We start from the raw sequence: 9,640 nt of genomic DNA, 5'->3' as shown, positions 1-9,640 counted from the left end.
CATTGAGTACTTATATAGGACTAGGGGGGGTCACATGGGGTCATTGAGTACTTATATCGGACTAGGGTGGGTCACATGGGGTCATTGAGTATTTATATAGGACTAGGGTGGGTCACATAGAGTCATTGAGTACTTATATGGGACTAGGGGGGGTCACATGGGGTCATTCAGTATTTATATAGGACTAGGGGGGTCACATGGGGTCATTGAGAACTTATATAGGACTAGGGTGGGTCACATGGGGTCATTGAGTACTTGTATAGGACTAGGGTGGGTCATATGAGGTCATTGAGTACTTATATAGGACTAGGGGGGTCACATGGGGTCATTGAGTACTTATATAGGACATGGGAGGGTCACGTGGGGTCATTGAGTCCTTATATAGGACTAGGGGGGTTACATGGTGTCATTGAGTACTTATATAGGACATGGGGGGGTCACATGGGGTCACTGAGTACTTATATAGGACTAGGGGGGTCACATGGGGTCATTGAGTACTTATATAGTACATAGGGGGTCACATGGGGTCACTGAGTACTTATATAGGACTAGGGGGGTAACATGGGGTCATTGAGTACTTATATAGTACATAGGGGGGTCACATGGGGTCATTGAGTACTTATATAGGACTAGGGGGGGTCACATGGGGTCATTGAGTACTTATATCGGACTAGGGTGGGTCACATGGGGTCATTGAGTATTTATATAGGACTAGGGTGGGTCACATGGAGTCATTGAGTACTTATATGGGACTAGGGGGGGTCACATGGGGTCATTGAGTATTTATATAGGACTAGGGGGGTCACATGGGGTCATTGAGAACTTATATAGGACTAGGGTGGGTCACATGGGGTCATTGAGTACTTGTATAGGACTAGGGTGGGTCACATGAGGTCATTGAGTACTTATATAGGACTAGGGGGGGTCACATGGGGTCATTGAGTACTTATATAGGACTAGGGTGGGTCACATGGGGTCATTGAGTACTTATATAGGACTAGGGGGGTCACATGGGGTCATTGAGTACTTATATAGGACTAGGGTGGGTCACATGGGGTCATTGAGTACTTATGTAGGACTAGGGTGGGTCACATGGGGTTATTGAATACTTATATAGGACTAGGGGTGTCACATGGGGTCATTGAGTACTTATATAGGACATGGGAGGGTCACGTGGGGTCATTGAGTACTTATATAGGACTAGGGGGGATCACATGGGGTCATTGAGTACTTATATAGGACTAGGAAGGGGTCACATGGGGTCATTGAGTACTTATATAGGACATGGGGGGGTCACGTGGGGTCATTGAGTACTTATATAGGACTAGGGTGGCTGACCTGGGGTTTTTGAGTACTTATATAGGACTAAAGGGGTCACATAAGGTCATTGAGTACTTATATAGGACATGGGGGGGCACATGGGGTCATTGAGTACTTATATAGGACATGGGGGGGTCACATGGGGTCATTGAGTACTTATATAGGACTAGGGGGGTCACATGGGGTCAATGAGTACTTATATAGGACATGGGGGGGTCACGTGGGGTCATTGAGTACTTATATAGGACATGGGGGGGTTACGTGGGGTCATTGAGTACTTATATAGGAATAGGGTGGGTCACATGGGGTCATTGAGTACTTATATAGGACTAGGGGGTTCACATGGGGTCATTGAGTACTTATATAGGACATGGGGGGGCACATGGTGTCATTGAGTACTTATATAGGACTAGGGTGGGTCACATGAGTTCATTGAGTACTTATATAGGACTAGGGGGGGTCACATGGGGTCAGTGAGTACTTATATAGGACTAGGGGGGTCACATGGGGTCATTAAGTACTTATATAGGACTAGGGAGGTCACATGGGGTCATTGAGTACTTATATAGGACATGGAGTGGTCACATGGGGTCATTGAGTACATATATATTACTAGGGGGGTCACATGAGGTCATTGAGTGCTTATATAGGACTAGGGGGGTCACATGGGGTCATTGAGTAGTTATATAGGACTAGGGTGGGTCACATGGGGTCATTGAGTACTTATATAGGACATGGGGGGTCACGTGGGGTCATTGAGTACTTATATAGGACTAGGGTGGCTGACCTGGGGTCATTGAGTACTTATATAGGACTAGAGGGGTCACATTGGGTCATTGAGTACTTATATAGGACATGGGGGGGTCACGTGGGGTCATTGAGTACTTATATAGGACTAGGGTGGCTGACCTGGGGTTATTGAGTACTTATATAGGACTAAAGGGGTCACATGGGGTCATTGAGAACTTATATAGGACTAGGGTGGGTCACATGGGGTCATTGAGTACTTGTATAGGACTAGGGTGGGTCATATGAGGTCATTGAGTACTTATATAGGACTAGGGGGGTCACATGGGGTCATTGAGTACTTATATAGGACATGGGAGGGTCACGTGGGGTCATTGAGTCCTTATATAGGACTAGGGGGGTTACATGGTGTCATTGAGTACTTATATAGGACTAGGGTGGGTCACATGAGTTCATTGAGTACTTATATGGGACTAGGGGGGGTCACATGGGGTCATTGAGTATTTATATAGGACTAGGGGGGATCACATGGGGTCATTGAGTACTTATATAGGACTAGGAAGGGGTCACATGGGGTCATTGAGTACTTATATAGTACATAGGGGGGTCACATGGGGTCATTGAGTACTTATATAGGACTAGGGGGGGTCACATGGGGTCATTGAGTACTTATATCGGACTAGGGTGGGTCACATGGGGTCATTGAGTATTTATATAGGACTAGGGTGGGTCACATAGAGTCATTGAGTACTTATATGGGACTAGGGGGGGTCACATGGGGTCATTCAGTATTTATATAGGACTAGGGGGGTCACATGGGGTCATTGAGAACTTATATAGGACTAGGGTGGGTCACATGGGGTCATTGAGTACTTGTATAGGACTAGGGTGGGTCATATGAGGTCATTGAGTACTTATATAGGACTAGGGGGGTCACATGGGGTCATTGAGTACTTATATAGGACATGGGAGGGTCACGTGGGGTCATTGAGTCCTTATATAGGACTAGGGGGGTTACATGGTGTCATTGAGTACTTATATAGGACATGGGGGGGTCACATGGGGTCACTGAGTACTTATATAGGACTAGGGGGGTCACATGGGGTCATTGAGTACTTATATAGTACATAGGGGGTCACATGGGGTCACTGAGTACTTATATAGGACTAGGGGGGTAACATGGGGTCATTGAGTACTTATATAGTACATAGGGGGGTCACATGGGGTCATTGAGTACTTATATAGGACTAGGGGGGGTCACATGGGGTCATTGAGTACTTATATCGGACTAGGGTGGGTCACATGGGGTCATTGAGTATTTATATAGGACTAGGGTGGGTCACATGGAGTCATTGAGTACTTATATGGGACTAGGGGGGGTCACATGGGGTCATTGAGTATTTATATAGGACTAGGGGGGTCACATGGGGTCATTGAGAACTTATATAGGACTAGGGTGGGTCACATGGGGTCATTGAGTACTTGTATAGGACTAGGGTGGGTCACATGAGGTCATTGAGTACTTATATAGGACTAGGGGGGGTCACATGGGGTCATTGAGTACTTATATAGGACTAGGGTGGGTCACATGGGGTCATTGAGTACTTATATAGGACTAGGGGGGTCACATGGGGTCATTGAGTACTTATATAGGACTAGGGTGGGTCACATGGGGTCATTGAGTACTTATGTAGGACTAGGGTGGGTCACATGGGGTTATTGAATACTTATATAGGACTAGGGGTGTCACATGGGGTCATTGAGTACTTATATAGGACATGGGAGGGTCACGTGGGGTCATTGAGTACTTATATAGGACTAGGGGGGATCACATGGGGTCATTGAGTACTTATATAGGACTAGGAAGGGGTCACATGGGGTCATTGAGTACTTATATAGGACATGGGGGGGTCACGTGGGGTCATTGAGTACTTATATAGGACTAGGGTGGCTGACCTGGGGTTTTTGAGTACTTATATAGGACTAAAGGGGTCACATAAGGTCATTGAGTACTTATATAGGACATGGGGGGGCACATGGGGTCATTGAGTACTTATATAGGACATGGGGGGGTCACATGGGGTCATTGAGTACTTATATAGGACTAGGGGGGTCACATGGGGTCAATGAGTACTTATATAGGACATGGGGGGGTCACGTGGGGTCATTGAGTACTTATATAGGACATGGGGGGGTTACGTGGGGTCATTGAGTACTTATATAGGAATAGGGTGGGTCACATGGGGTCATTGAGTACTTATATAGGACTAGGGGGTTCACATGGGGTCATTGAGTACTTATATAGGACATGGGGGGGCACATGGTGTCATTGAGTACTTATATAGGACTAGGGTGGGTCACATGAGTTCATTGAGTACTTATATAGGACTAGGGGGGGTCACATGGGGTCAGTGAGTACTTATATAGGACTAGGGGGGTCACATGGGGTCATTAAGTACTTATATAGGACTAGGGAGGTCACATGGGGTCATTGAGTACTTATATAGGACATGGAGTGGTCACATGGGGTCATTGAGTACATATATATTACTAGGGGGGTCACATGAGGTCATTGAGTGCTTATATAGGACTAGGGGGGTCACATGGGGTCATTGAGTAGTTATATAGGACTAGGGTGGGTCACATGGGGTCATTGAGTACTTATATAGGACATGGGGGGTCACGTGGGGTCATTGAGTACTTATATAGGACTAGGGTGGCTGACCTGGGGTCATTGAGTACTTATATAGGACTAGAGGGGTCACATTGGGTCATTGAGTACTTATATAGGACATGGGGGGGTCACGTGGGGTCATTGAGTACTTATATAGGACTAGGGTGGCTGACCTGGGGTTATTGAGTACTTATATAGGACTAAAGGGGTCACATAAGGTCATTGAGTACTTATATAGGACATGGGGGGGCACATGGGGTCATTGAGTACTTATATAGGACATGGGGGGGTCACATGGGGTCATTGAGTACTTATATAGGACTAGGGGGGTCACATGGGGTCATTGAGTACTTATATAGGACATGGGGGGGTCACATGGGGTCATTGAGTACTTATATAGGACTAGGGGGGTCACATGGGGTCAATGAGTACTTATATAGGACATGGGGGGGTCACGTGGGGTCATTGAGTACTTATATTGGACTACGGTGGGTCACATGGGGTCATTGAGTACTTATATAGGACTAGGTGGGATCACATGGGGTCATTGAGTACTTATATAGGACTAGGAAGGGGTCACATGGGGTCATTGAGTACTTATATAGGACATGGGGGGGTCACATGGGGTCATTGAGTACTTATATAGGACTAGGGTGGCTGACCTGGGGTCATTGAGTACTTATATAGGACAAGGGGGGTTACATGGTGTCATTGAGTACTTATATAGGACATGGGGGGGTCACATGGGGTCACTGAGTACTTATATAGGACTAGGGGGGTCACATGGGGTCATTGAGTACTTATATAGGACTAGGGGGGTCACATGGGGTCATTGGGTACTTATATAGGACATGGGGGGGTCACATGGGGTCATTGAGTACTTATATAGGACTAGGGGGGTCACATGGGGTCATTGAGTACTTATATAGGACATGGGAGGGTCACGTGGGGTCATTGAGTACTTATATAGGACTAGGGTGGCTGACCTGGGGTCATTGAGTACTTATATAGGACTAGAGGGGTCACATGGGGTCATTGAGTACTTATATAGGACATGGGGGGGTCACATGGGGTCATTGAGTACTTATATAGGACTAGGGGGGTCACATGGGGTCATTGAGTACTTATATAGGACTAGGGGGGTCACATGGGGTCATTGAGTACTTATATAGGACATGGGGGGGTCACGTGGGGTCATTGAGTACTTATATAGGAATAGGGTGGGTCACATGGGGTCATTGAGTACTTATATAGAACTAGGGGGTTCACATGGGGTCATTGAGTACTTATATAGGACATGGGGGGGCACATGGTGTCATTGAGTACTTATATAGGACTAGGGTGGGTCACATGAGTTCATTGAGTACTTATATAGGACTAGGGGGGGTCACATGGGGTCAGTGAGTACTTATATAGGACTAGGGGGGTCACATGGGGTCATTAAGTACTTATATAGGACTAGGGAGGTCACATGGGGTCATTGAGTACTTATATAGGACATGGAGTGGTCACATGGGGTCATTGAGTACATATATATTACTAGGGGGGTCACATGAGGTCATTGAGTGCTTATATAGGACTAGGGGGGTCACATGGGGTCATTGAGTAGTTATATAGGACTAGGGTGGGTCACATGGGGTCATTGAGTACTTATATAGGACATGGGGGGTCACGTGGGGTCATTGAGTACTTATATAGGACTAGGGTGGCTGACCTGGGGTCATTGAGTACTTATATAGGACTAGAGGGGTCACATTGGGTCATTGAGTACTTATATAGGACATGGGGGGGGTCTCATGTGGTCATTGAGTACTTATATAGGACTAGGGAGGTCACATGGGGTCATTGAGTACTTATATAGGACTAGGGGGGTCACATGGGGTCATTGAGTACTTATATAGGACATGGGGGGGTCACATGGGGTCATTGAGTACTTATATAGGACTAGGGGGGTCACATGGGGTCAGTGAGTACTTATATAGGACTAGGGGGGTCACATGGGGTCATTGAGTACTTATATAGGACATGGGGGGGTCACATGGGGTCATTGAGTACTTATATAGGACATGGGGGGGTCTCATGTGGTCATTGAGTACTTATATAGGACTAGGGAGGTCACGTGGGGTCATTGAGTACTTATATAGGACTAGGGTGGCTGACCTGGGGTCATTGAGTACTTATATAGGACTAGAGGGGTCACATTGGGTCATTGAGTACTTTTATAGGACATGGGGGGGTCTCATGTGGTCATTGAGTACTTATATAGGACTAGGTAGGTCACATGGGGTCATTGAGTACTTATATAGGACTAGGGGGGTCACATGGGGTCATTGAGTACTTATATAGGACATGGGGGGGTCACATGGGGTCATTGAGTACTTATATAGGACTAGGGGGGTCACATGGGGTCAATGAGTACTTATATAGGACATGGGGGGGTCACGTGGGGTCATTGAGTACTTATATAGGACTAGGGTGGGTCACATGGGGTCAGTGAGTACTTATATAGGACTAGGGGGGTCACATGGGGTCATTGAGTACTTATATAGGACTAGGGGGGATCACATGGGGTCATTGAGTACTTATATAGGACTAGGAAGGGGTCACATGGGGTCATTGAGTACTTATATAGGACATGGGGGGGTCACGTGGGGTCATTGAGTACTTATATAGGACTAGGGTGGCTGACCTGGGGTTATTGAGTACTTATATAGGACTAAAGGGGTCACATAAGGTCATTGAGTACTTATATAGGACATGGGGGGGCACATGGGGTCATTGAGTACTTATATAGGACATGGGGGGGTCACATGGGGTCATTGAGTACTTATATAGGACTAGGGGGGTCACATGGGGTCATTGAGTACTTATATAGGACATGGGGGGGTCACATGGGGTCATTGAGTACTTATATAGGACTAGGGGGGTCACATGGGGTCAATGAGTACTTATATAGGACATGGGGGGGTCACGTGGGGTCATTGAGTACTTATATTGGACTACGGTGGGTCACATGGGGTCATTGAGTACTTATATAGGACTAGGTGGGATCACATGGGGTCATTGAGTACTTATATAGGACTAGGAAGGGGTCACATGGGGTCATTGAGTACTTATATAGGACATGGGGGGGTCACATGGGGTCATTGAGTACTTATATAGGACTAGGGTGGCTGACCTGGGGTCATTGAGTACTTATATAGGACAAGGGGGGTTACATGGTGTCATTGAGTACTTATATAGGACATGGGGGGGTCACATGGGGTCACTGAGTACTTATATAGGACTAGGGGGGTCACATGGGGTCATTGAGTACTTATATAGGACTAGGGGGGTCACATGGGGTCATTGGGTACTTATATAGGACATGGGGGGTCACATGGGGTCATTGAGTACTTATATAGGACATGGGAGGGTCACGTGGGGTCATGGAGTACTTATATAGGACTAGGGGGGTCACATGGGGTCATTGAGTACTTATATAGGACATGGGAGGTTCACGTGGGGTCATTGAGTACTTATATAGGACTAGGGTGGCTGACCTGGGGTCATTGAGTACTTATATAGGACTAGAGGGGTCACATGGGGTCATTGAGTACTTATATAGGACATGGGGGGGTCACATGGGGTCATTGAGTACTTATATAGGACTAGGGGGGTCACATGGGGTCATTGAGTACTTATATAGGACTAGGGGGGTCACATGGGGTCATTGAGTACTTATATAGGACATGGGGGGGTCACGTGGGGTCATTGAGTACTTATATAGGAATAGGGTGGGTCACATGGGGTCATTGAGTACTTATATAGGACTAGGGGGTTCACATGGGGTCATTGAGTACTTATATAGGACATGGGGGGGCACATGGTGTCATTGAGTACTTATATAGGACTAGGGTGGGTCACATGAGTTCATTGAGTACTTATATAGGACTAGGGGGGGTCACATGGGGTCAGTGAGTACTTATATAGGACTAGGGGGGTCACATGGGGTCATTAAGTACTTATATAGGACTAGGGAGGTCACATGGGGTCATTGAGTACTTATATAGGACATGGAGTGGTCACATGGGGTCATTGAGTACATATATATTACTAGGGGGGTCACATGAGGTCATTGAGTGCTTATATAGGACTAGGGGGGTCACATGGGGTCATTGAGTAGTTATATAGGACTAGGGTGGGTCACATGGGGTCATTGAGTACTTATATAGGACATGGGGGGTCACGTGGGGTCATTGAGTACTTATATAGGACTAGGGTGGCTGACCTGGGGTCATTGAGTACTTATATAGGACTAGAGGGGTCACATTGGGTCATTGAGTACTTATATAGGACATGGGGGGGTCTCATGTGGTCATTGAGTACTTATATAGGACTAGGGAGGTCACATGGGGTCATTGAGTACTTATATAGGACTAGGGGGGTCACATGGGGTCATTGAGTACTTATATAGGACATGGGGGGGTCACATGGGGTCATTGAGTACTTATATAGGACTAGGGGGGTCACATGGGGTCAGTGAGTACTTATATAGGACTAGGGGGGTCACATGGGGTCATTGAGTACTTATATAGGACATGGGGGGGTCACATGGGGTCATTGAGTACTTATATAGGACATGGGGGGGTCTCATGTGGTCATTGAGTACTTATATAGGACTAGGGAGGTCACGTGGGGTCATTGAGTACTTATATAGGACTAGGGTGGCTGACCTGGGGTCATTGAGTACTTATATAGGACTAGAGGGGTCACATTGGGTCATTGAGTACTTTTATAGGACATGGGGGGGTCTCATGTGGTCATTGAGTACTTATATAGGACTAGGTAGGTCACATGGGGTCATTGAGTACTTATATAGGACTAGGGGGGTCACATGGGGTCATTGAGTACTTATAT

This window comes from Prorops nasuta, unplaced genomic scaffold (genome assembly GCF_024137725.1).
Source record: "Prorops nasuta isolate Cenicafe-Biocafe unplaced genomic scaffold, Cenicafe_Pnas_1.2 PNAS00020, whole genome shotgun sequence".
Taxonomy (NCBI): Eukaryota; Metazoa; Arthropoda; class Insecta; order Hymenoptera; family Bethylidae; genus Prorops; species Prorops nasuta.
This window is presented reverse-complemented; position numbering follows the sequence as displayed.